Below are 27,306 nucleotides of genomic sequence, written 5' to 3'. Positions count from 1 at the left end.
CATCAAACACCAATCTATTCTAATTCCATTTTCAAGCACTTGGTCCATAGCCTGATTGTATATTCCAGTGTATTTGTTTTGCTTTGTACCAGCCATTTGTGTTCCGTTAAGTTTTACAATTTTTCTGGAGCTCATGCAAGGTACTCAGAATCATTGCCTCATGTGCATACCTAAAATGAACAATAATGCATAAGCCACTGCCCTAGCATATTTGAAGTATATGCAACACCACTAAAAATAAATCATATTACAGGTGTGTGTTTGGTTGCTATTTATACATTATTGACAAATCATCTTTTTGGAATTGCATGTTTCAGAACCATTTTGTGGAGAGGACAAGCTCTAGCATGTCCTCTCTGCCAAGTTACAGCCAGACTCTCCCATGTTCCTTAACTTGACAAGAGGTTGTCTGGCAGGCCAACATCCTGTGTGCATGTTGATTTATTGCTCTCCTGCAGGCCTCTAATATGGCCACACTATCAAGGCCGGCACCTGAGCAGCAACACTTCTTGTCCACTTGTTCTCTGGTGAACTAGAAAATGAACTGTCCTTTACCGCAGCGTAGTTGTAGCCCACCTATGCTCGATGGTCCACCACTCTATACTAGCTCCAGTATCTGAGCTAGTAGCTGTGAATGTCAAGTCAAGTGATGGGATCTCTTCAGCATTCCTGTGTGTAAGATTAACCTTCTACCCTTGACGCTTACTCTACGGTTTGCACATGAGAAATAAAGGACCAATACTCAAAATCTAAATTGGCACTAATGTCATAACTAGGTTGGAAAATTACACCACACCTGCTACAATACACATTTTGCTCACACATACACCACAAGAAATTATACACATGGGTAGCTAGTAAGTGGACAACCTCCTACCCATTGTACCTTCTAAAAATTGACTAAACTGCTCAACTTAAGCATTGAATCACCATTGTGCAATACCCTTATACCCTTCTCTTCAAGTATGTAGGATGTTTCATTGACAAGGTTACACTGCCCTATCAAAATCCACCTCATGCTACAACTGGCCAATGTGGCATCTAATTCTTTCTTCAAGCTTGAAGTTGGAGAACCTTGGTGATGAACATATGCTTAAAACCCTTCAGTAATTTTTCACCCTTTGTGGATGTTGCAAATTCTTTATAAGTAACTTATTTCAAACTGTTGCTCAGAGCATTTAATCCAGAGTTCATCTGATAAAGCATATAAACAAAAATGTTTCTTTTTTTTTGCATTTAAAAATGTTTGGAGCGATTGTTATCCTGGGAGTCAGTTAGCACAGTTGACGGGATGGCTGGTTTGTGATGCAGAGTCACACCAACAGTGCAGGTTCAATTCCCCCACCAGCTGAGGTTATTCATGGAGGCCCACCTTCTCAACCTTGGCCCTCATCTGAGATGTGGTGACCCTCGGGTTCAAATCACCACTAGTCAGCTCTCCCCCTCATAGGGGAGAGCAGCCTATGGTCATCTGGGACTGTGGTGACTTTATCTTAATAGTCACACAGTGCCAGTTTGTGACTCTCTCTCCACTTTCAAAACTCCTAGACCAATTCAGTTAGCGTTTTTACAAAACATATCGGGTGGGATTCTCCGATCTTGTCCATGTCTGCCCCACTGCACATGAGACTGGAGAATTTGGCATTCCAGCCAGAACTGCATTTGCTTTCAGCAGTATTGGAGAATCCCAGCCATGAACGAGGACGGAAGTTTTCAGCAGATATCTCCAAGTTTTTGTATGCTAAGCTTTTTCAAATTTCTGTCTTGATAGTAAAATAAAGCACAGCATTTGGTTACAACTCATTTAGTCTTTTTATGCTTTTCACTAAACATTCCAGACTAGGGTTAAATAACTTTCACAAATCTTGAGCACAATCTTCAACTAAAATAATATTTCCCTTTCTGACATGTGCTGTTGGTCATTTTTCTTTCCTCCTACACTCCTGTAGTTGGGAACTTGACAGTTCTTGGTTACCTGAAATCAGGCTGGGAAGCAATAAGTCCATGGTCACTTGTTCATCATGCCAGACAGCAGGATGAAGGTGCACTCGGAATTGAGAAACGCATAAGGCAGGAACACACTATCACCATCAATGCTCTGAGTGACATCGGATGATATGAATCCTATTGTAGCAGGAATTATGATGCAGAGAATTATCTTCTCCATGGGGCTGAGGCAATGTAGGCATCCTTGTCCCCTGCCAATTCTGCTCTTCTTCCTTCTATTGTGTGTCACCTTGTCCTAAAAACGAGGCAGCATGTCAGTGATTTTTCAGGGCTAGACCTGTGTCCTTTGCATTATTGGAGAAGGTAACAATGGAGTTGAAAAGGCTGGAAGACTTTGGTATCAATCAACCAGTTTGATTTGCAGAATGGGCAGCACCAATTGTGCCAGTAGTGAAGCTGGATAAAATCATTTGCATCTGCAGAGATTAAAAGATGACGGTGAACCAGGTTGAGGATCTGAATAAGTATCCAATCCACAAAATCAACAATCTATATGCGAAACTGATTGGAGATCAACGCTCACTAAATTAGACATGAGTCATGTCTACCAACATCTGGAGCTGGACAGTGCCTCGAGGAAATGCGTGACCATAATAAGCAAGCTTGTGCTTTGGAGTTTCATCAGCATGTGTTATATTTCAAAGGACCATAGAGAGTTTACTGCAAGACTTGCTGAGCATCATCTTGTACATGGATGACGTATTAGTAACAGGACCTACAGAAGAAAAGGTTCCAGGAAGCAGGAGTGCACCTCAAGAAAAGGAAGTGCACCTTCCAGGCTAATGAGGTAGCTTACCTGGGTTATTGAGTGGATGCACAAGAGTTGCACCTCATGGAGGGCAAGGTTATTGATGGATTAGTGTAAAAATGTTCATTTGTGTTACTGTTTTTGCAATTGTGTAATTTAATTATCCCAATGTGTAATAAGGGACTTAAAGGGGGAAGGATGTAGTAGGCACCCACTAGTCCAGTCAGGGACAGAGTTGGAGATTCACTGGGACATGTTAAGTCTTGTCTCAGCAGTTGGACCCCAGAAGTGAATATGGAAAAACTGTTTAAAACACTAAATAGTTGTAATAAATCATTTGTGTTTTAGCCAATCCTTGAAGTTACTACAGATGCCTCCCTTACATCCCCTTCAAAACTTACTTTCCTCCTTAACTTTGTGTTGTCAGCAAATTTAGCATCCATACCTTCAGTCCCTTTATTCAAATGATTTATATAAATTGTAAAAATTTGAAGCCCCAGCACTGATCTTTGTGGCACACCACTCGTCACATTCTGCCAACCAGAAAAAGACCCATTTATGTCAACACTCTCTTTCCTGTTAGCTAGCCAATCTTCAATTCATGCCAATATGTTTCACCCTACAACTTGAGCTTTTATATCACGCAATTATCTTTGATATGGCACCTTATCAAATATCTTCTGAAAATGTAAGTACAGTACGTCTACCAGTTCCCCCTTATCCCAGCACATGTGAATCCTTCAAATAACAAAAATAAATAGGCTAAACAGGATCTCTCCTTCACAAACCATGTTGATTCTGCCTGATTGCCTTGACTTTCTCCAAGTACCCAGCTGTAATTTCTTCATTGATAGCTTCTAACATTTGAATATGACAGATGGTAGACTAACTAGCCTGTAGTTTCCTGCTTTTTGTCTCCCTCCTTTTATGAATAAAGTAGTTACATTTGCGATCTTCCAATCGAATGGAACTTTCCCTGAATTTAGGGAATTTTGGAACATTAAACCCAATGCATCATCTATCTCATTAGCCATTCCTTTCAAACCCAACGAGATTTACCAACCTGCAGACGCAGCAATTTGTTCAATACCACTTCCCTGGTGATTGTAATTTTCCTGAGTTCCTCTCTCCCTTCCATTTTCTGGTTTGCACCTATTTCTAGGATGTTACTTAAGTCCTCAATAGTGACAACAGATGCAAAATACTTGTTGAATTCATCTGCCATAGCCCAACTTTCCATGATTAATTCCCAGACCCACTTTCAATAGGACTAATGCTGACTTTGTTAACTCTTTTCTTATTTAAATATTCATAGAAACTCTTACTCCCCACCTTTGTTATTGGCTAGCTTTCGTACGTACTCTATTTTTCTCACTTTATTCTCTCCAATTTTCTGACCTGCCATTCACCTATAATAATATAATTGTATTAAAGTCAGCTTCTGAAATAGTTTAACATTTAATGTTTAGAATGTGATAGATTATTTTGGCTGTGTAAAATTAGATTGGTTTTGAACGAGGTGTGAAATATGTTATCCTTCCATGTTGAATCAGTTAAGGACCATTTTTTTATCCTGAATTACTCTAAATTCATGAGAATTCTTTTTAATATACTGCCAGTCATCAACAACAATGTTCAGAGACGTTCAAATTTAAGGGATTTTTGTGGTTTATATAGGTGTTCATTGTTGCTGAGTAGTATATTCGTGTTGATCACTTTTACTTTGATTATCCTGTAGATTAACATCCAAACAGGTATGTGTCATTCGCCACTATTGCTGTAGTAAAATTAAGATAGATTCTGTGCTGCACCAATTTTGAGTGTTTGTTCAGGCAAGTGATTTAAGTGACTATATTGAAGTTACTTATTCCAGTTTACTCGCACCAGCATTACTGGCTTTCTGAGAGTAACCTCAGATTGTCATGCACGAAGACCTAATGCTGTGAGCTAATAATTGAATTTGGAAGATGAATTTTGTTTTTCTACACCAACATGGATTTTTGTAATTTTAGTGTGTATAAAATAGAAATAGCAGTATTAAAACATAACTTAGAGGTCTAGATTTATATTTAAACCAGATTAAATTGGCTCAGTTTCTTGAGTCTGTGAGCTTTGAATGTTGAGTTTTTAATGCTGTGTGGGATCAGTGTATCAGCAGATACATAAAGTGACATAATATTATTGCTTCACTTGTGCTCGCATTTTTTCTGCAAACTTGATGCACCATTGCACAAGTTCAATCTGGGCACGCACAGTACATCTGTGAATTTCAAATAAACTGGCTTGCTCAGCGGGTGCAGCTCATTCCCAGCAACCAACCTCTACCACCAACAGATGGGATGACAGGACATCAAACTCCATAGTTCTACCTGATGGGCATTTTTTGAAGTTTCAGTAGACTGATTACATTCTGGTTTTATGATCACAACCATACATGCCAAACTTGAGGGTTAATCCAGTTCTAAGTTCTTAATATAACAGTTTACAGTCTGGATGTGAGAATGACAATGACATCCACCTCTGCCTCTAAGCATTGATTCCAAATTATTGCATCCTGCAATGATACTATTTTATCCAGCAGGGAATTCAGCAATTGTTGCCTTCCTCATTGAAGGTGGACGGTCATGTAGACATGGGCTGCAGCAATTGACCTGGCTTCAATGACTTGACATATCCTATCCTTAAAGAATTTTGTGATGAATGGTTTTAAGATAGAGCTGTGAAGGCGTAGACTGATTGCATGATGGTCAAGGTACATTATGAAGTATGAGCAGGGCACAGCAGTGTTATCCAGGACATGCAGTTTTGGCCTGCCTGGCAACCAAATTCCATAAACTGTTGCTTTGTGAAACAACAGAACATGTGCATGATGCAAAATACTGTGGATGCTGGAATTTGAAACAAAAATGGAGAAAACTGGTAAAGCTCAAGTCTGGCAGCCTATGTAGGGAGAGAAAACAAAGTTAACACTTCAAGTCTGCATGACCTTCCTTCAGAACTAAAGAGAGAGAAAATTGTAATTATGTGTAAGACGGGATGGAACAACTAGAACAGTGTTTGGTAGGAGCTGGGAGAGATTGCAACAAAAATGTGGCAAAACGTAAGAAGGGGAGGGGAATAAAGGGTTTTTGTGTAGGAACAAAAATGTTTGGTATATTTAGAAAAGGTTAAGATGGAGGATAAAGCTCACATTCTAAAGTTGTTGAACTCAGTGAGGGCTGTAACGTACCTGATTGAAAGATGAGGTGCAACTCCTCCAGTTTGTGTTGGGTTTCACTGGAATATGAAGATGTGGGCATGAGAACAAGATGCTGAGATGAAATAGCAAGTGGCAGTAAGGTTGGTGTCATGCTTGCAGGCCGAACGAAGATGTTCTGCAAAATGTTGTCTTCCCAATGTAGAGGAATCGTGGGAGCAGCAAATGCAGTGGACCAAATGGGAGGAGGTGCAAGTTAAATGTTGCTCCTCCTGAAAGAGGTATTTGGGCCCTTGAACAGTGAGGAGAGAGGAGGAAAAGGATCAGGTGTTGCACCTTTTGCGAATATAAGGGAAGGTACCATGGGAAGGAGGATGAGGAGTTGGGCATGATGGAGGCATGGAGAGTGCGGTCTCTGCAGAATGCTGACGGGGTGAGGGGAAGAAGTCTTTAGTGACGGCATCATGCTGGAGTGGGTGGAAATGGTGGAGAATGATCCTTTGAATTCAGAGGCTGGTGGGTGGAAAGTGGGGACAAGGGGATTCTATCATGGTTTTGGGATGAGAGGAAGGGGTGAGGGCACAGGTGCGGGAAATTGACTGAATCTGGCCTCTGGTTGAGTGCCATGTTAACCATGGTTGAAGGAGGAGGGGCACGGGGAACCTTGGTTAAGGAAGAACGATGCAGCCTGACAAATCAATCTTCCAAGTGATGGGTTGACTTTTCAGCGATTATCGAGAGGTAGATCTGCAGTCTATTCTTCAGAACAAAAGGCTTTTCAGAAAAGGTAGCACTGATATCCCTTAAAATGTCCAGTTTGAAAGGTTTATTTTGCAAAGCATTGTGTACTACCTAAATGGATAAATTGGCCCCTGAGCTGAAGCAATAAAGCCAGCATTGCAGCTGTTGATCTTGCTGAAAATTATAGGAGGGATGAGGTGATATAAAACATTTAGTTTTTAAAAACATTTGATAAGTTTCCACACAAAAAAATCAGCAATTAATGATTAAAAGTCTCACAAAAAGACAGAAACATATTTGTTTAAAAACAGCAAAAGCCTTTTACACTGGAAAATGGTAAATGGCTAGGTGCTTGAGATCTCTCTTTCCCTTTCTCTCTCTCTCTCTATATATATATTATCGACTCTGACTCTGGCAATGGAAGTATATTGAAACTGTAAAGTATCTTGTACCTCCTTGGGATATCCCATGGTACTTCACAGCCAATTAATTACTTTGAAATTGAATCACTTTAATTAAATTATTGGCTGGGATCTTGTGGTGCGCTGACCATACAAAATACTATGACCCTACCTTTTCTGTAAGCTGCTCTTTCTGCTGCAGCATTTGTCCAATGATGACTGGCTGAAGAGGCCTAACAGTGAGGCAGACCATCAATTAAAGCCATGCTCCCATTAAAAAGACAGAGGATGAGGGGTGACCTAATAGAGGTGTATAAAATTATGAAAGGCATAGATAGGGTGAACGGTGGGAAGCTTTTTCCCAGGTCGGTGGTGACGTTCATGAGGGGTCATAGGTTCAAGGTGAGGGGGGAGGAGGAGGTTTAACACGGATATCAGAAGGACGTATTTTACACAGAGGGTGGTGGGGGCCTGGAATGCGCTGCCGGGCAAGGTGGTGGAGGCGGACACACTGGGAACGTTTAAGACTTATCTAGATAGCCACATGAACGGAGTGGGAATGGAGGGATACAAAAGACTGGTCTAGTTTGAACCAGGGCTTGGAGGACCGAAGGGCCTGTTCCTGTGCTGTATTGTTCTTTGTTCTTTGTTAATGTCACAAGTTAAAGAAATGGTCCTTGAGATCATTCTTCAGCTTAATAACACAGTTTTTTTAATGGTCTGAATGAACTTCATTTTTTAAAGTTTAATGTTCTTTTAATTGTTACCTCCACTCCCCACCCAGCTCTTCAACGCAATCTCTCCACTGTCACCTCTGACTCCTTTCCTTCCTGATCCCTCAGTGCTGCCCGCTGATGTCAGAAACAGCACTTGATGGAAGGAACTGAGGAGGAGAGGGTGAGGTTGATTGTGTTCATGTATGTGCGCGTTCATGTTCTACCTTTTGTGAGGAGAACAAGCCCAAAATCAATCCATATGCAAACAGGAGGAATCGGCCCAAATTCCTAATTGACACATCCCTATTGGAGCCACCATTGTGTGCGCCTCGGGAGCTCATTCAAGTTCACCACAGCTTCCACATTTAAGAGTTAGTGGATTCTGTGGAAGTTGTGAAACCATTGAGGCCCTTGATACTGGTGAACTTTCCAGTGTTCATCGCTATTGGGAAGGCAAGATCCAGGCCATTGTATCAGCAGACATGATAACTAGTTTACAAACACAAAATACCACAAACAGCAAATTAACTGAAATGTTGCGTTGGCTAAGGTTTAATATTGGCCAGGAGAATTCTCTGCTTCTCTCAGAAGTACCTTAAGATTTATTTTGTGTCCACCTGTGCAAACAGTTGTAGCCTCTGTTTAATGCTGCATCCAAAAAGCAGCTCCAGCAATGCAGCAACATATCAGCTAGGTTATGTGCCAGTTCCAGAATTGGTCTTGAAATTTCAAATTTATGGCTTAGAGAAGAAAATATTACCAAAAAACCTCAGCTAGACAGGGCTATCATAACCTTGATCTCCAAACTCCCAACTCTTAGGAAATGAGACAAATAATAGGCAACAATGCTGTCAGATTCAGTTGTACTTAGTACCCCAATGGAATAAACTTGGTCATCAATTATGAGTCTTTTAGTGTGTGGATAATGCTGAGTTATCTTTCCTATCTTTCATGCAGTGTTATTGGGCAGAATTTTAACTGCAAAGGACAGGCAAGTTGGGCCCTATTTGGGGAGTTAAAACCCCACAAGAGTCGGATAGGTAACTCTACTTGATCCAGGTTACTTCCAGGTTTATCTCCAGTGGATTTGCATGTGAGCCAGTAACTTCCATGGAGTAGTCAGGTAAGTAATTAAAATATTCAAAGAGGAAATAACTGAGGATTTAAACCCAGTTCATGGCCTTAACAACCAGCCTGAGCTGTGCGAAAGTCATCAGGGTCAACCATGTGAGAACACAGCAGGGAGTGCTGGGAAGACTTCAAACAGTGAAACTGAAGAGCTGCAGCCATGCCTAGGTGAGAGGTTGTTATTAATAAATAACGTAAGGAGTCTAACAACACCAGGTTAAAGTCCAACAGGTTTATTTGGTAGCAAACGCCACTAGCTTTCGGAGCGCTGCTCCTCCATCAGGTGAGTGGGAGTTCTGTTCACAAACAGGGCATATAAAGACATAAACTCAATTTACAGAATAATGAATAATGATTGGAATGCGAGTCTTTACAGCTAATCAAGTCTTAAAGGTACAGACAATGTGAGTGGGATCTTGGGTTCATGTCACACTATCTGTAACTCCCACAACTTGCCTGGACTTGCAAAGTCTCACTGGCTGTCCTGTCTGGAGACAATACACATCTCTTTAACCTGTGCTAATGCTCTCTCCACTCACATTGTCTGTACCTTTAAGACTTGATTAACTGTAAAGACTCGCATTCCAATCATTATTCATTCTTTTGTAAATTGAGTTTGTCTTTATATGCCCTGTTTGTGAACAGAACTCCCACTCACCTGATGAAGGAGCAGCGCTCCGAAAGCGAGTGGCGTTTGCTACCAAATAAACCTGTTGGACTTTAACCTGGTGTTGTTAGACTCCTTACTGTGTTTACCCCAGTCCAACGCCGGCATTTCCACAGCATTAATAAATAACACATATTTTCTGAGAGTCTGCTTGACAAGTGATTTCCAACTTCTTGCAAGTCGGTTCACTTGTCTTGGGCATTACTCACTTTTAGGAGCAACATCAGCAGCAGCAGCACTAAAGTTGCCCTTGCCTTAGCTACATACCATTCTTTAGAGCAGAGAAGATGGACACCGCGATCAAGTTACAACACAGGGTCTGCTGCCAGAGAGAGGATTGGCTCTCTCGATGTGGCTAAGCACCAGTGCTTTAGAAGACCAGAACTTTCATGGTTGTTCATTGCTGGTATCTGGAAACTCCTGGAACAATCTATTTTTCAGTGGACCAACTGAGCATACCAGAGGGCTGACTGGGTGTGAATGTGAGGAGAGATGCCTGAGTGAAGCTGCACGGTGCCTTGTTCTGAAGAGAGCTGTTGAGGGGAATGCTGGGAAAATTTAGTCTGGAGTTTGGCATCTGAAACTATTAGGCAAATAAACTTTCTTGCCCTCTGGCAATGCTTGTACCTCTTGGGACACTGTCTCGAGGTTCAAGGGACCACACTCTTACTGTTCAACCTTGGCCACTTCTATTCATGCCTGTTTCATTTGAGAGGCTCACCTCTTCCTCCATCCTTGGCAATAATAATATCCATCCAATCCCTTAGATCCCACAGCAAGGCCTCCAGGTAAAGGTCTAAGACCTAGTATGGCGGAAGGGGGCAACCTTCCCAGGTCTCCTTTTCTTGTGGATGCTGGAGCCTCAGGGATCAATGTCCAATTCAGTGATTTGGATAAATGCCAGGGTCTCGCTTAACAGAAATCCTTTATTTGACAGATTTGGCATGCCATTTCCTCCCTGTCCCCCATCACCACTGCACCCATCTCCACCCTCTCTGATTGACTAAGAAACCCAGAAACAGATTGTTAATGCTGTGGCTGACTTAAAGAGCCCAAGTGAAGCTCATTAACAGAACAGGTTCCCAACCTGCCACAGGCCTCCCCACTGCTTGCAGACCTATTAAAGTCAAATACCATTCCCCAGATTTCTATTCCTAGTATAATCAGAAGTGGAGGAAAAAAATTTAACCTTCCGTTAATGTTGTGGGATTATTTAAATCCACTTAAACAGGTGGCCAGGACTATGGTTCAAGATCTGACAACATAGCACTCAATAAAGCATTGAAGAATAAGCTTGAATGAGAAATTAAAGCACTGGATGCGAGATTTTCTGAATGTGAATAACTGAGCTAAATGGATATCTGAATGTGGCGAGTGAATGGTGTGTTTTATCCTTTGGCACCTCTATCGACATTAGCATCTTTCACATCAGCTACAGAGAAGCTGAGGCAGAGAGAAAAAGTGCCCTATCATTCTAACACACTGATTTCCCCTTCAGGTGGAAGAATTGTGTAAGTTTCTCTTTTTTTCTTCTGTATTTGTATGACCGTTTCTTTCTCTCTCTCGCCTCATGGCTACAGATGAGGGGGCAAGTTCTGCCTCTAAAATATCTCAAGCATTGGTCAACAGATTTTTCCAAGGTGATAGATTTGCAAAAAAAGGAACACATTCTGAGTGAGATTCTCTGGCCTCCCAGCAGCATGTTTCCTGCCAGCGGGAGTTGGCACATTGTTTGCTAGCGGCGGGATTCTTGGTCCTGTCACTGCCAATATGAATTCCCATTGACGTCGCCCTACGCTGGCGGGAAACCCACGGGCAGGGGTGCACTGCTGGCGGGACCGGAGAATCCAGCCGGCGTGAATGGCTGGAGAATTCTGGCCTATGTGTTAAGTTCAGTACATTTATTCCCACCATCCATCTATGTGGGGCCATAGAGGTAACTCTTGACTCTCATGACAGTAAAAGCACAGGGCTACACTCAAATAGTAGGCAATAGAGAAAGGTCTTGGTGCTTAGAGGTTTCGAGTCAGCTGTGCTGGATGTGGAGTGGTGCCCCTGAAGCTGCAACCATTTGTTTCCCTATCTTGTATCCTTCAATGATTGTTCAATTCAATTGTTTCCTTCAATGATACACTTTGTTTACCAATATTTGATGCAACATGGTTGCTTCTCATTTCTGTACTGGTTTGGTATGATTGATCAGGATGTATTTTGAAACTGACATGATAGTGAGTAATGCCTTCCTGTGATTTATAGTGCTTTAGGAGGATCATCAAGTTCTAATAAAAATACTTCTCAAGACATAAAGTGAATGGACCGGGTTGTTAATTATTAGCCATTCAGATGCTTTCCAGAATGTTCAATGCCATTTGTTACACATTTCTAGTATCTGGTCTTACGCAGACACATTATGTAGCACCACTTTCTAGATAATTTCAGGCTTCCGTGGAGCCTAATGTTGTACAAAACATTGTGTTTGAGCCTGTGTTTATAAAGTATGGAACATAGCAGCATTTATCAGGAGTTGTGGATATTTTGTGTTCTTTAGCAATTCATTTTCTAAGTTTGAGAGTAATTTGCAGAATATTAAAGAATGCATTTTGATGGCAGAGCAGGAGTGAATAGATGCAATTAATATTCCGTGGTAAAATGTACAAGTCAGATTTGAGAATTTGTGGTGTGGGAGTGGGGGGCACTGGATAACCACAGGCTTTTCCACCTATTGAATCTAATGGATGGCAAATTATATAGGGTCGCTGAGACACACCCCTGAATTTCAGATCTATCTTGGGTAAAATGCAAGGAATGTTTATCTCTAAAATTACCCTTTTGTCTTTTGAGAATTGTTCAATATTTCATGCACATGCAGACTAAACAATCATTTGATCTGACAGTACAAACAAAAATGTGAGCACCAGCCATTATTTTTCCCCGCTTCCTCAAATCCCTGTCATTGTTTTCCTGTTGCATTGATCCTGGAGCCATGTGTCTCTTGGGGCTGAAACAGCAGCTGTATGGTCTGCTTCCAGGCATTTGTCAGTGCACACCTTGAGGCTTGTTCTTGCAACTACTTACAACCTCTGAACAAGATATCAAAGATGAAGAAGGCTTTTTGGACCTAACCTGTAAAAAAAAAACAACCCTAACTGACAGCAGCTGTTTCTTAAATGTTACCAGGATTTTTACCTTTGCTGTTGTACTAGAAATCCATTCCATCTGTGACTTGATCATTCCTATGTGAAAAACATCCATTGTCAATCTTAAAGGTTCCTCCTGCAAATTTGAACTTGTAGCCTTTATCTGTTCTAATGTAATTTGTAATATATTTTGGATTTACCTGTTCTCTATTGTTTAGCACCTTAGCCTATCTGCTGCTGGGATTTTACCCCTCCCCAAATTGAGATCAGTTTGCAGCAAGTTTCAAAATCAAAGTTGTTCATGTCAATAACTCTTCTAATATTGAAGTACACCAATCACCCTTTCATTTCCTCTGAGTGTCACCTTCCCCCTAATATATAGCCATAGCTTCTATTCCTCAGGGATGGTCACCAGTATTTGGGAGAGGTCAGGGTTAGGTATGGTTTGGTGGGATTGAAGGGTTGGAGGAAATGAATGTCTGGAGCTGGGTGAGATTCTGAGGCTTGAGCTTGGCAATCAGGAGGGAGCAATTGGTTTTTGGGACTGGAGCTTATTTGGTGTGCTGGAAGATATCACTCATTGATGCATTGATGTAAAAATAATAGTAAGTGCACATGCTATGGGTTGTTGATATTTGAATTATTTTTCATTTTTTTACAGTTTAAAAATCCTCACTCTTTAAACTGTAAAATAAACTGGCTGGAGTTGTCAGTGATTGATTTTTCAAAAGCTCTGCAAGACTACTTTGACAGGTCAGCTGGTAGCATACTTTGGGCAGTTTTAATAGCGTTCTTTGGTATTTCTCTCGGGGTTATTTATTGTGAATACTTGGTTGAGTTTCAAAAGCTAAAATCACTCTGCAGGTGGTTCTGAGTTCACAATTTGATTGACAGCTTAAAGAGGCTATGACATCATTAGGGATATGAACAGATTTTCTTTGAGAATAACCACTTGAGATTTAAAAGCTTTTGATGCTTTCATGAATTGAAGTTGTTTTCACTATCAAGCCTGCATAGTGGGAACTATATTAGATTTTTAGAAGTTTATATAATTTCACCTCCACTTAGCTTCTGACCAGGGACTCGGGTTCAATTCCGGCCTTGGGTGACTGTGGCGTTGGCATGTTCTCCCCATGTCTATGTAAGCTTCCTGCTAGATTAGTGTCCCAAGATATCTGAGTTAGGGGGATTACACAGTAAGAAGTCTCACAACACCAGGTTAAAGTCCAACAGGTTTATTTGGTAGCAAAAGCCACTAGCTTTCGGAGCGCTGCTCCTTCATCAGGTAAGTGGGAGTTCTGTTCACAAACAGGGCATATAAAGACACAAACTCAATTTACAAAATAATGGTTGGAATGCGAGTCTTTACAGGTAATCAAGTCTTAAAGGTACAGGCAATGTGAGTGGAGAGAGGCTTAAGCACAGGTTAAAGAGATGTGTATTGTTTTCAGACAGGACAGCTAGTGAGATTTTGCAAGCCCAGGCAAGTCGTGGGGGTTACAGATAGTGTGACGTGAACCCAAGATCCCGGTTGAGGCCGTCCTCATGTGTGCGGAACTTGGCCATCAGTCTCTACTCAGCGATTCTGCTTTGTCGTGTGTCATGAAGGCCGCCTTGGAGAACGCTTACCCGAAGATCAGAGGCCAAATGCCCGTGATCGCTGAAGTGTTCCCCAACAGGAAGAGAACAATCTTGCCTGGTGATTATCGAGCGGTGTTCATTCATCCGTTGTCATAGCATCTGCATGGTCTCCCCAATGTACCATGCCTCGGGACATCCTTTCCTGCAGCATATCAGGTAGACATTGGCCGAGTTGCAAGTGTATGTACCATGTACCTGGTAGATGATGTTCTCACGTGAGATGATGGCATCCATGTCGATGATCCGGCACATCTTGCAGAGGTTTCTGTGGCAGGTTGTGTGGTGTCGTGGTCACTGTTCTCCTGAAGGCTGGGTAGTTTGCTGCGGACAATGGTCTGTTTGAGGTTGCGCGGTTGTTTGAAGGCAAGAAGTGGAGGTGTGGGGATGGCCTTGGCGAGATGTTCGTCTTCATCAATGTCATGTTGAAGGCTCCGGAGAAGATGTTGTAGCTTCTCCGCTCCAGGGAAGTACTGGACGACGAAGGGTATTCCGTCTGCCGTGTCCCGTGTTTGTCTTCTGAGGAGGTCGGTGCGGCGTTTTGCTGTGGAGCGTCGGAACTGTTGATCGATGAGTCGAGCGCCATATCCTGTTCTTATGAGGGCATCTTTCAACGTCTGGAGGTGTCTGTTGTGATCCTCCTCATCCAAGCAGATCCTGTGCATACGGAGGGCTTGTCCGTAGGGGATGGCTTCTTTTACGTGTTTAGGGTGGAAGCTCGAGAAGTGGAGCATCGTGAGGTTATCCGTGGGCTTGCGGTACAGTGAGGTGCTGAGGTGACCGTCCTTGATGGAGATGCGTGTGTCTAAGAATGCAACAGATTCCAGAGAGTATTCCATGGTGAATCTGATGGTGGGATGGAACTTGTTGATGCCATCATATAGTTGTTTCAGTGATTGTTCACCATGAGTCCAAAGGAAGAAAATGTCATCGATGTATCTAGTGTACAGCATCAGTTGAAGGTCTTGTGCGGTGGAGGTCTTGTTCGAACCTGTGCATGAAGATGTTGGCATATTGAGGTGCGAATATGGTCCCCATGGCTGTCCCGTGTGTCTGGATGAAGCACTGGTTGTTGAAGGTGAAGACATTGTGGTCCAGGATGAAGCGGATGAGTTGTAAAATTGCATCCGGAAACTGGCAGTTGTCGGCATTGAGTACTGAGGCAGTTGCAGCAATGCCTTCGACGTGGGGGATGCTGGTGTAGAGTGCCGAGACATCCATTGTGACGAGGAGTGCTCCTGGTTCAACTGCTCCATGTGTGCTGAGTTTCTGTAGAAAGTCCGTAGTGTCGCGACAAAAGCTGGGGGACCTTTGTACAATGGGTTTCAGCAGTGCATGTCAATTAGTGCATGTTATTTTGAAACTACCAGAAAATCTAGACTTGACATTGTGTTATTAAATTCCACTCTCACATTTGCTCATCACCTGATTTAGGTTTCTTTCATTTCTGCTTGTTCAACTGAGTTATTTTGTGAGGCTTTTATCTCACAAATCCAGATGGAGTTGAATTCCGTGTGGAGACTTTTGAACAGTATTTATTTCCAAGTCATGTTTAACTTTTATCACAGAGTTACTGTGCTGGGACCACTGTGAAAACTGATAGAGTTCAACAGTGATGCAGTTTTAGATTTGGGAAGTCATCACTTTGCTGTTAATAGAAGGAGATACTTTTATGTTTCTCTTTGTTGCATCGTACTTCCCCATAGTATATCAGTAGGGTCTGTTTACTGTGGTGCTTAAGCAGAAATTTCAACAAAGACTATCAAGCACAATGCTTCGATTAATCACTGAAGATCATATCTGTAATGCACAGAATAGATTTTAATTGGTGTGAATTTGCAGGCTTGTAGGCAGAGCACTTAAATTGCAATGTTTCCTTGCTCAGTGTTTTCAAATTTTTGTTTTGCTTTGCTCAACATCTGATTAGAAATCAAAAATGAAATAAGATTCGAATGCCACTGGAATGTTCCTTAATGATCAAAGGATTACTTTCAATTAGAAAAGCTACTGTTTGACAACTTGTGTGGAATACAAATTTTTCTGGGAGGCAGGGGTGTTTTTTCTGGCATAATTGAATTTTCTTTTGTGCCAAGCGTGACCAAACTACCCCAATGCTTTCTAAAAAGAAATCCAGCAGCAGGTAAGGAAGCAGTTCACGTCTGGAGATGGGTAGTTTATCCATGCTCCCCAGCGTTTGGTGTTGTTGCTTCAATGCATTTCTAAGTTGGTGGGCAATTCAACAAATTGACAAGTTGATAGCAATACAATTTGCACTAATATAGTATACTTAATGTCGTAAAACATCCTAAAGAGGTCGGTTTTAAAGAGTATCTTAAAAGAGGAAAGTGATGTAGAGAGGTGGAGAAGTGTAGGGAGGATATCCCAGATCTTAGGGCCTAGGTAACTGAAGGCACAGCCACCAGTGGCTGTTCAATAAAAATTGGGGATGCTCAAGAGACTAGAATTAGAGGATTGTAGATATCTGGAACGGGTGTGAGGATGGAGGAGTTTACAGAGATAGGGAAAGGCAAGGCTAGGAGGGATTTAAAAACAAGGATCAGAATTTTAAAATCAAGAGATTGCTTGATAATGTAGGTCAGCGAGCAATAGGGGAACGGGACTTGCTGCAAGTAAGACATGGGCAGCAGAGTTTTAGGAGACTTCAGGTTTATGGAGAGTAGTGGTGTGTTGTAATAGTCAAATCAAGTGGAAACAAAAGTCATGAATGAGGGTTTCGTCAGAACATGAGCTGAGATGGGCAAAGTCAGGCGATACTACAGAGTTAAAAATCGATGGTCTTGGTGATGGTGAGAATATGTTGCTGGAAGTTCATCTCGGGGTCAAATGTGACACCAAGGTTGTGAACAGACTGGCTTAACCTTGGACTGTTGCCTGAGAAAGGAATTTAGTTGGTAGCTGGATAAAGGATTTGAAGTGGGGATCGAAGGAAATTTCTACTCGCCCAGTGTTGGATGTTGCATTAGCAGTTTGATAATTTAGCAACTGTGGAGGAGTCGAAATATGTGGTGATGAGGTAGAGCTGGGTGTAGGCAGTGTATGTACATGTGACAACTAACGCTGTGCTTTCAGATTATGTCATCAAGGTGCAGGATGTAACTGTGGATTAGGAAGAGACCAAGAATAGACCTTTGGGGAACATCAGTGATAATACGCAGGACCAGGAAAAGTCATTGCATGTGATACTCTGGATACTATTAGATGGATAACAGTGGAATCACATGAGATCAGCCCATTCAGCTGGGTGACAAGGAAGGGTGTTGTAGGAAGATGGCATGGTCAATTGTGGAACAGGAGAAAAAGTTTGCCTTTCTTTTACATAGAATATGTGGCAGAATGGTGGCAGAGTGACACAGTTAGCACTGCTGCCTCACTGCGCCAGGGTTTGATTCCCAGCTTGGGTCACTGTGTGTGGAGTGTGCACATTCTCCCCGTGTCTGAGTGAGTTTCCTCTGGGTGCTCCGGTTTCCTCTGTTACAAATCAGGTTGGGTACTTTTGTGAAGATGTTCTGTGAAACTCGCCTGACCTGTCACATTTTACGTTGAAGTTGGCTAGGATGAGCATGAGAGGTTTCACTTCAGGTGTTATTCAACTGACCACGAGGAGCTTTTATCAAAAACAAGGTTAAATTAAGAATATTGTTGACATGCATGTAAAGTAAGACGATTAGCAAGAACTTTTACAATTACAAACAAGAAACACAACAACTATGATAATGTATAACTCTGAAGGAAATATCTCTAATGTGTTCCAACCAAAGCCAACATCCAATACACAAAACCCTCCAAATAAACACAATATAGCATAGGTCAATGTCCACTTGTTACAGGAATCCTGCCTCCTGGGTTGAACGCTGAAGATCCCTTGTGAAGAAACTCGGGAGAGGTAGTAGTCGAATCTATTTCCCAAAACACAGCTTCTTTAAGGCAGAACCAAACAGAGAGCAAAAACAGGGAGAGAAAGAGACTGCTTGTTAGCTTGCTGCTATGCTGCTTCCAAACACTCCAAAAAGCAACGGAAAGCCCAAAGGAAATAACCCTATCACCTGATTGCCACAGTTTACCTTCACACCCAATAAGAACTAGGAGCAGGAGTAGGCCATCTGGTCCCTCAAGCCTGCTCTGCCATTCAATAAGATCACGGCTGATTTTCTCGTGGACTCAGCTCCACTTACCTGCCAGCTCACCATAACCTTTAGTTCCTTTACTGTTTAAAAAATTATCTATCCTTCCCTTAAAAACATTCAATGAGGTAGCCTCAGCTGCTTCACTGGGCAGGGAATTCCACAGATTCACAACCCTTTGTGTGAAGAAGTTCCTCCTCAAATCAGTCCTAAATCTGCTTCCCCTTATTTTGAGGCTATGCCCCCTAGTTCTAGTTTCACCCGCCAGTAGAAACAACTTCCCTGCTTCTATCTTATCTATCCCCTTCATAATCTTATATGTTTCTATAAGATCTCCCCTCATTCTTCTGAATTCTAATGAGTATAGCCTCAGTCTACTCAGTCTCTCCTCATAAGCCAACCCTCTCAACTCCGGAATCAACCTAGGGAATCTCCTCTGCATCCCCTCCAGTGCCAGTATATCCTTTCTCAAGTAAGGAGACCAAAACTGTACACACTACTCCAGGTGTGGCCTCACCAGCACCTTATACAGCTGCAACATAACCTCGCTGTTTTTAAACTCCATCCCTCTAGCAATGTAGGGCAAAATTCCATTTGCTTTCTTAATTTACCTGCTGTATCTGCAAACCAACGTTTTTTGATTCATGCACAAGGACACCCATGTCCCTCTGCACAGCAGCATGCTGCAATTTTTTACCATTTAAATAATAGTCCATTTTGCTGTTGTTCCTACCAAAATGGATGACCTCACATTTACCAACATTGTACTCCATCTGCCAGACCCTCGCCCACTCACTTAGACAATCTATATCCCTCTGCAGACTTTCAGCATCCTCTGCATACTTTGCTCTGCCACTCATCTTAGTGTTATCTGAGAATTTTGACACACTACACTTGGTCCCCAACTCCAAATCATCTATGTAAATCAAAACAATTGTGGTCCCAACACCGATCCCTGAGGCACACCACTAGTCACTGATCGCCAACCAGAAAAACACCCATTTACCCCCACTCTTTGCTTTCTGTTAGTTAATCAATCCTCTATCCATGCTAATACATTACCCGTGACACCGTGCACCTTTATCTTATGTAGCAGTATTTGGCACCTTGTCAAATGCCTTCTGGAAATCCAGATACACCACATCCACAGGTTCCCCATTGTCCACTGCACAAGTAATGTTCTCAAAGAATTCCATCAAATTAGTCAAACATGATCTTCCCTTCATGAACCCCTGCTGCATTTTACCAATGGGACAATTTATATCCAGATGTCTCGCTATTTCTTCCTTGATGATAGATTCAAGCATTTTCCCTACTACAGAAGTTAAGCTACCTGGCCGATAGTTACCCGCCTTTTGTCTATCTCCTTTTTTAAACAATGGCATTACATTTGCTGTTTTCCAATCTGTGCGAACCACCCCAGAATCCAGCGAATTTTGGTAAATTACCACGAGTAATGCATTTGCTATGACATCATTGAAGCTGTAAGCTGCATGATTTTTAAAAAAAACCTTTCTTAAAGGTACACTCACGTGACACCTCCCACAGTCCAACATTAACCTATGCTGTATTGTGTTTATTTGGAGGGTTTTGTGTATTGAATGTTGGCTTTGGTTGGAACACATTAGAAATATTTCCCACAGTCCAAAGATGTGTGAATTAGCTGTATTGGCCATGCTAATGTCAGAGGGACTAGCAAGGGGTCATGGGGATAGAGCCTGGGTGGGATTGTGGTCGGTGCAGACTCAGTGGGCCAAATGGCCTCCTTATGCACTGTAGGATTCTATGAATATTATTTGTGACTTTGTTACGAACTGTTTTGGTACTATGGCAAGGGTGGAAATCTGATTGCTGGAATTCAAACATGGATTTCCCAGAAAGCTGGGCAACAATTTGGGAGGTGTTTGGAAAGGAAAGGGAGATTGTGAATGGGATGGTAGTTTGCAAGGATTGTGGGGTCAAGTGTTCATAGTTTGAGGAGAGTGATGATGATGGCAAGCTTAGAGAGGCACAAGAACTGATGAGAGAGAATTGTTCACAATATTGGCTAACATGTTGACCAGGAAGGAAAGTTTGGTGGCCAGCAATTTAGTCGGAGTAGGATCAAAGGTACAGAATGTGGGTCTGTTTGATGAGACAAGCTCAGAAAGGGCGTGATAGGAAATAGGAGAGAAACAAAAGAAATGTGTTAGTTCAAGCTTAGGGCAAGAGGTTGCCTTAAAGCAAGTTTGGCCTTGTGGGTAGTTGGAAGCAGCGGTATTGTGATTTGTGGTCTGGTTCTTAGTGAAAAAGAAGTCCATGCGCTCCTCACAATAATTGTTGGAGGTGAGGGTGGAGAAATCAAGGAAAAGGGATTTAAGAAAAGTTTACGGTAGAGAAAAAAAGCCATGAGTTACCTTTCAATTCCAGTTTTACCCTGGAATAGTGAGCAGCTTTAGCAGACGAGAGCAGGACCATTAGTGTTTCATGTAGTCCAGATTAATGAATGGCTTAAACCAGTTGCCTGCTGAATTCTTTCAAGTCTGTGTCCCTTCGGCTTAAGGAATTGGGGATGAGGGCTTTACTGGAGGGACAATCAGGGTGAGAGAGAGTAATGTTTTATTGGGGACAAGGATATCAAAGGTGAAGGTGAGAGTTTGCTTTAGCATATCAGTAGCTGCAGAAATATTGGTTAGAATAGCTGGGATTGCATATCATAGAATCCCGACAGTGCAAAAGGAGGCCATTCAGCCCATTGAGCCTGCATCGACAACAATCCCATCCAAGCCCTATCCCGTAACCCCACGCATGTGTCCCCCTGACACTAAGTCACTTTAGCATGACCAATCAGCTTAACCTACACATCTTTGGGTTGTGGGAGGAAACCAGCGCACCTGGAGGAAACCCATGCAGACACTGAGTGAACGTGCAAACTTCACACGGACAATCACCCAATATCGGAATTGAACCCGGTCCCTGGCACTGTGAGGCAGCAGTGCTAACCACTGTGCCACCCTGCATAAGTGAAGTTACAAGTGAATTAGGTGATAGTTTTTTTTACTCAGGGACCGATATTGAAGGAGGTAGGATTGGAGCCTGGAAGGGCAATGTGGGTGGAGGTGATGCAAAGCTGTGATCAGAGGTGGCCTTATCTGTAGCTGATGCAATGGTTTTTTTCACCATTTACAAAGGAATAATTGTTAATGAAACAAATAAAAATTCATTAAAAATATATTTAAAGAAAACAATTTGGCTGATATAGTGCCAATGATTAATGCATTGATAGCAACCTCCTTTGCTTGTTTGATGGCAGCATTAACCAAATGTAGAATAGATGGCCTATTACCTCTGTTGGGGGAATTAATTAAAATATTTTAGTGGTTGTATGATATCACAGAGTTATCCCCAAGCGAAAGCATTTTTTCCGCCAATGTCAGTGTTGAAGCACCAGTCATTTTTCAGGATGCTTCAGGCATTGAATTCCAATAAGATCAACAGAGTTTCCAAAGAAAATTAATTCAGTAAGACTGAATCAGGAACATGTCAAAGTAGTTAGAATATCTGAAGACATTCTTAACTTCCTAATAAGTCTATTATTAGAACTATTTGCAGACTATTTATTGTAATATTATCAAACATTACATATCAAGGTTAACATATATTTGATTTCAATGAATATTGGCTGCATTACCTCTTGAAAATTAACTACAAATCATGTACCTTATAAACTTGTAATTCTGTCACCTTAATGAGCCAGTGTTGGTACAAGAAGCCCTCAGCAGAACATTCAGAATATTGGGTAGAATTGTAACTGCCAAGGGAAGGTAGGTTCAAATGCGGCCATGGTATTAAAGACCCAAAAAGTGATATTGAATCAGGAACCCGACATGATTACTTCCAGGATTAACTTGATGGGTTTATAGGCGAGCTTGGAATCATCGGGTAAGCCATTAAAATGGGCAAAAGCACAATTGCCTCAGGATTTAACAGAGTTCAAGCTTTAATGACCAGGGCACAGCTTTCCCAGTCTGTGGAGAGCCTGCCAGGGTGACTGAAGAACAGCTCAGCAAGGAGTGCCACTTTAACAAAGCTGACAGGCTGTGAAGCCTCCAAACAGTGAAACTGGGTAGCCGCAGCCATGCCTTGATGAGAGGTTACCGCTCACAGCACATCTTCTGAGTGTGCGCTCTTATTGTTTGCAAGTAATCTCCAACTTGTAAGTCAGTTCACCTATCTCGGACTTTATTTATCTTAATTTGAAGTTCCCAGCTGCCAGCCTTCGCAGCAACATGGGAGCAGCTTATGCTGCTCTACTTTGCACCTCTGATGAAAGGCAAGAGCAGCACAGCAGGAAAAATTCCATCAGCAGCACTCTCTGCCTTCTCCTTATGCAGATCCGCTGGACAGAGGTGTTGGGTGCACTGATCCAGCTCAAAGGATGCGAGACCCCCAGTATAGGGTCTGCAAGCAGAAGATCCGCTCTCTTGACATGTGAGCACAAGTACTTTGGGAAGTTCAGCTTTCATGGCTAGTTGTTTCTGACATCTGTAGCCTCCTAGGACAGGGCATCCTTCCAAGTAAAGTAAAAAGTTTATTTATTAGTCACAAGTAAGGCTTACATTAATGCTGCAATGAAGTTACTGTGAAATCCCCCTTGTCACCACATTCCGGCACCTATTCGGGTCAATGCACCTAACCAGCACGTCTTTCAGACTGTGGGAGGAAATCAGAACACCAGCAGGAAACCCACGCAGACACGGAGAATGTGCAAACTCCCCACAGACAGTGACCTAAGCTGGGAATCAAACACGGGTCCCTGGTGCTGTGAGGCATCAGTGCTAACCACTGTGCCACCGTGCTGCCCACAAATGGATTAGTTGGACAGGCATTTGCAGTGGCTGATAAGATGGCTCACTGGAGGTCCCTGCCAGGTTCTTTGCCTCATCTTGCAAATCTAACTCTCTCTCTTCCTGCAAGAGCTCTTCCTAAGAGCTACTATTGTGAGAAATGGATTGGGTGTAGAGAAAGAAGGACAATTTTTGTTGAGGGTAACTGTGAGGCATGATTGTGAGATGCCACAAAAATGAGGGGAATTGAGCTTTGGAAGGTCAGATGGTGATATGAGGAGGTGGATATAGAGAGAGAAATTAGTAGAGCTGGAAGATTTATTGGTCTGGACAGTGTTGTGCAGGAGAATTCAAGGAAAACAAGAGTGTGGCGTTTGCCACCTGACAGTGTTTTACACCATCATTTTTGCCTTCCTGAGGTCTTTGAGCACCTTGCACCCCATCATCCCAGTTCAAGGGATCGGACATCTACTGCCCGCTTCAACATAGGCTGAAACGCAGTAGATCAAGAATAATTCGTGGACTGATCAAAAGTTGTTGAGTACATATCTGTCAGAACTTGGAGCTGTCAGCCATCCCCATCTCCCAGAGACATGCCTTCTCTGAAAATCCAGATAAAACTAAAATCAGGTTTCATGTGGTTTCAACACTGCTGCTAATCAATCAAAAGATCCAACATTTGGTGAAAACAACGTTTAATATGAGCCTTTCAACATTTTTCAGAGATAACTTTGGGAAGACCAAGCTACCTCTTGGCTCTTCAAATGTATTTTATTCATATTTTATTATGTATCCTACAATAGTTATGAAATTCAATTGAACATGAGCAAAGCAATCAGGGCAAAACATAAAAGTGATAAATTTTAAAGAGGTTATACCATTACCTAATATTTTCAAAGGTTTTAGTACAAGTCATGAATTTGAAGAGGACCTTTCAGTACTATTACAGACAGAAGCTGAAAACTAGTATAATGTTTTCTTACGTCCCTTGCTGCTCACCATCAACACCCAAATGGGACAGCGTGCCCATTTGATATCCTAGGTAAAGAACTACATTCTCGGGGTGATATGCAGATATAAATTGGTTGATTTATCTGTCTACAGTGAGTTAAGACAAGCACTACTTATTTTATGAAAATAATGAAAAAAAAATACAGTCTATGAATGCAACTTTTGAAAACCCTTTTCAAATTGTTTCAGAGCAGATATATACACTCATCCTTTGAAACTTCTAATGTGGAAAATCTGCTAAAATGAATGTACTGGGAGAGCACCTATTGTCATTGTTCAGTTCTCTGCTTGATCTGTATTCTACTTCCCTGTAAAATAAACACAAAGTTAATATATAGGTATAACAAGCAATTAGAAAGACAAATAGTTTGCTGACTGGAAGGATTTGGAAAACAATAGTAAGGAAGTCTTACTGCAATTGTGCAGAACTTTGGTGAGACTATACCTGGAGTATAGGTTTCCATACCCAAGGATGGATGACCATGTCTTAATGATGGTGCAACAAAGGTTCACCGGATTAATTCCTGAATGAGAGGATTGACCTCTGAGGAGAGATTGGGTAGAATGGGCTGATACTCTCTGGAGTTCAGAAGAATAATAGGTGATCTTATTGAAACAAATGAAGTTCCATGTTAAAAGCTGAAGGGGAATGATATTCAGGAAACAGGAATGGAAAAAAAAGATGGAACACTTGGGAAATAATTTAGTAGTAGTTGAACAATATAATTCAGAATGATACATGGTCTGCTAAAAATAAAGAACAACCTGATCGTAATAAAATACTAGGGACAAAATTCACACTTTGAAATAAAGTTGATACTACACAAGGGTAGTTACATTTTGCATCTTGAATTATCATATTAAATACCCCGTGTCTGTGGCTGTCAAAATGTTCATGAAGGGGTCCCGATGTCTGCTTGGAGGTAGGGGGCCTTAACTCTTTAACTTCACTTTGAGGCTGGGGCACCCTTTAGAAATGGCGTCCCATCTCGGAATCCCAGCTATGCCGGTGAGTTTAGTGCGTCCCCATCCCTACCCCAACTGACTGTGTAATCCTCGCCAGCACTTTGAAATTGAGAAAAGACACCTCTGAAGCCAGAGATGCTTGTGTGATCCAGCACTCTGCGATTTTGGGAAAATCCCACCCATTAAGTGTATTCGAGGCTGAGATCAATAGATTCTTTTACTCTTTGGGAATAAAGGTATATGGATTCTAGCAGGGAATTGCATTTGAGATTGAAGATCAGTTATAACCTAACAGACTGGCAGAGCAGGCTCAAGGGACTATGTAGTCTCCTTTTGCTCTTTTTTTCCTTTATGTTCATTACATGCACCTGTATTCCTAAATGCTACCTGGCATAAAAAAGAAAAAAGTCTTGTTATACAGCATCTTTTATCATCTCAAGATGCCCTGGAGTGCTTTAAAGTCATTGTAGCCCATCTGATTCATTTAGAAAGTACTACCAGTGATATTAGTGACAAATGCTTGACATATTTGTATAATATTTTTCCAGCTCCTCTAAAATAGTGGAAAAATTATGTTGGACAAATAGATTAAGCGCTGTGCCTGCTATTATCACCAACAGCAAGTTCAAAGCTATTATATCACCTAATCCTGATTAACTAAATGGCTGAGGTAGTCATTCACTGTGACAATACAAATATGGTTTGTGATATTATTTACCCGATCAATTCAATGACTTGATTGCACACTTTCAACCTGGAGTAGTAAAAAAAAACTTCTTTGAGTATCTCATTTATATGCTGGTCCTTGGCGACATAATCCGTAGGCACAACATTAGTTTTCAAATGTATACTGTCAACACATAGCTGTACTTCACCACCACCTCTCTCGATTCCTCCACTGTTGCTAAATTTATCAGAATACTTTTCTAATACCCAAACCGAGGTGAGCAGAAATTTACTATTTAATAATTTAATTTAATATTGGAAAGGCTAGAGCCATTTTTTTGGATCCCCTTTCTAAACTCTCTTTCGAAACTACCAAATCTATCCCTCTCCATGGCAACAGTCAGAGCTGGTCTGTTTGTAACCTTGATGTCACATTTGATCCTGAGATGAACTTCTGACTCATATTTGTGCCATTACTAAGACCGCCTCTTTCCAAATCGATACCCCTGTTTCTGCTGAAGCCCTCCTTCATGCTTTTGCAACCTCTAGACTTGACTATTCCAATACATCCCTGATTTTGTCTCCCAGATTCCCATCCTCCATAAATTTAAGATCATCGGACACTCTGTTGCCTGTGTCTTTACTCACCAAAATCTGTTCCCCTATCACTCCTCTGTTCACTGATCTACATTGGCTCCCAGTCAAAAAACCTCTTCATTTTAAAATCCTCATCCTTTTTTTCAGATGCCTCCATGGCCTTGCCCATCCATATGTATCTCTGTAATCCTCTCCAGCCCCACAACCCTACAAAATGGCTGAACTCTTCTAATTCTGGCCTCTTGCACTTCTCCAATTTTGATTGATCTACCATTGGTGGCCCAGCCATTAAATACCTCGGCCCCAAGCTCTGAAATATTCTGTCCATACATCTCTGTTTGACCTTGCTTTCCTCCTTTAAGATACTCTTTGACCAATTTTTTGGTTACCTGATCTAATATCTCCTAATGTCATATTTTATGAAAAACCAAAAAAAATCTTGAAGATGTGAAGCATCTTGAGACACTTCATTATGTTAAATGTGGTATATAAATATACATTGTTGTTGAGCTTTTGTGTTTAAAATGGGAATTGGGGCCTTGACGAGCAGAAGAAAGTTGATGCACTTAAAATGTATTCGATGCAAAAGGGTACAAAGTAAATTAGGTATGTTATTGTGTAGATTGTATTGAGTCATAGAACTCCTGCAGTGCAGGAGGCCATTTGACCCATCGAGTCTGCACTGACCCTCTGACAGTGTGTCTTACCCAGGCCCTTTT

At 41.7% G+C, this 27,306-nt stretch overlaps 1 protein-coding gene across 1 annotated transcript in view; it reads left to right on the top strand.

Annotated features, from left to right (window-relative positions):
* The window catches only part of LOC144499631 (protocadherin Fat 3-like), a 696,014-nt gene that overhangs the window by 367,509 nt on the left and 301,199 nt on the right, over nucleotides 1-27,306 (top strand). The window lies entirely within an intron of this gene.

The sequence above is a fragment of the Mustelus asterias genome, chromosome 10 (assembly GCF_964213995.1).
Source record: "Mustelus asterias chromosome 10, sMusAst1.hap1.1, whole genome shotgun sequence".
Lineage (NCBI taxonomy): Eukaryota > Metazoa > Chordata > Chondrichthyes > Carcharhiniformes > Triakidae > Mustelus > Mustelus asterias.
Note: the sequence above shows the minus strand (reverse complement) of the source record. Positions and strands in the feature narration are given on the sequence as shown.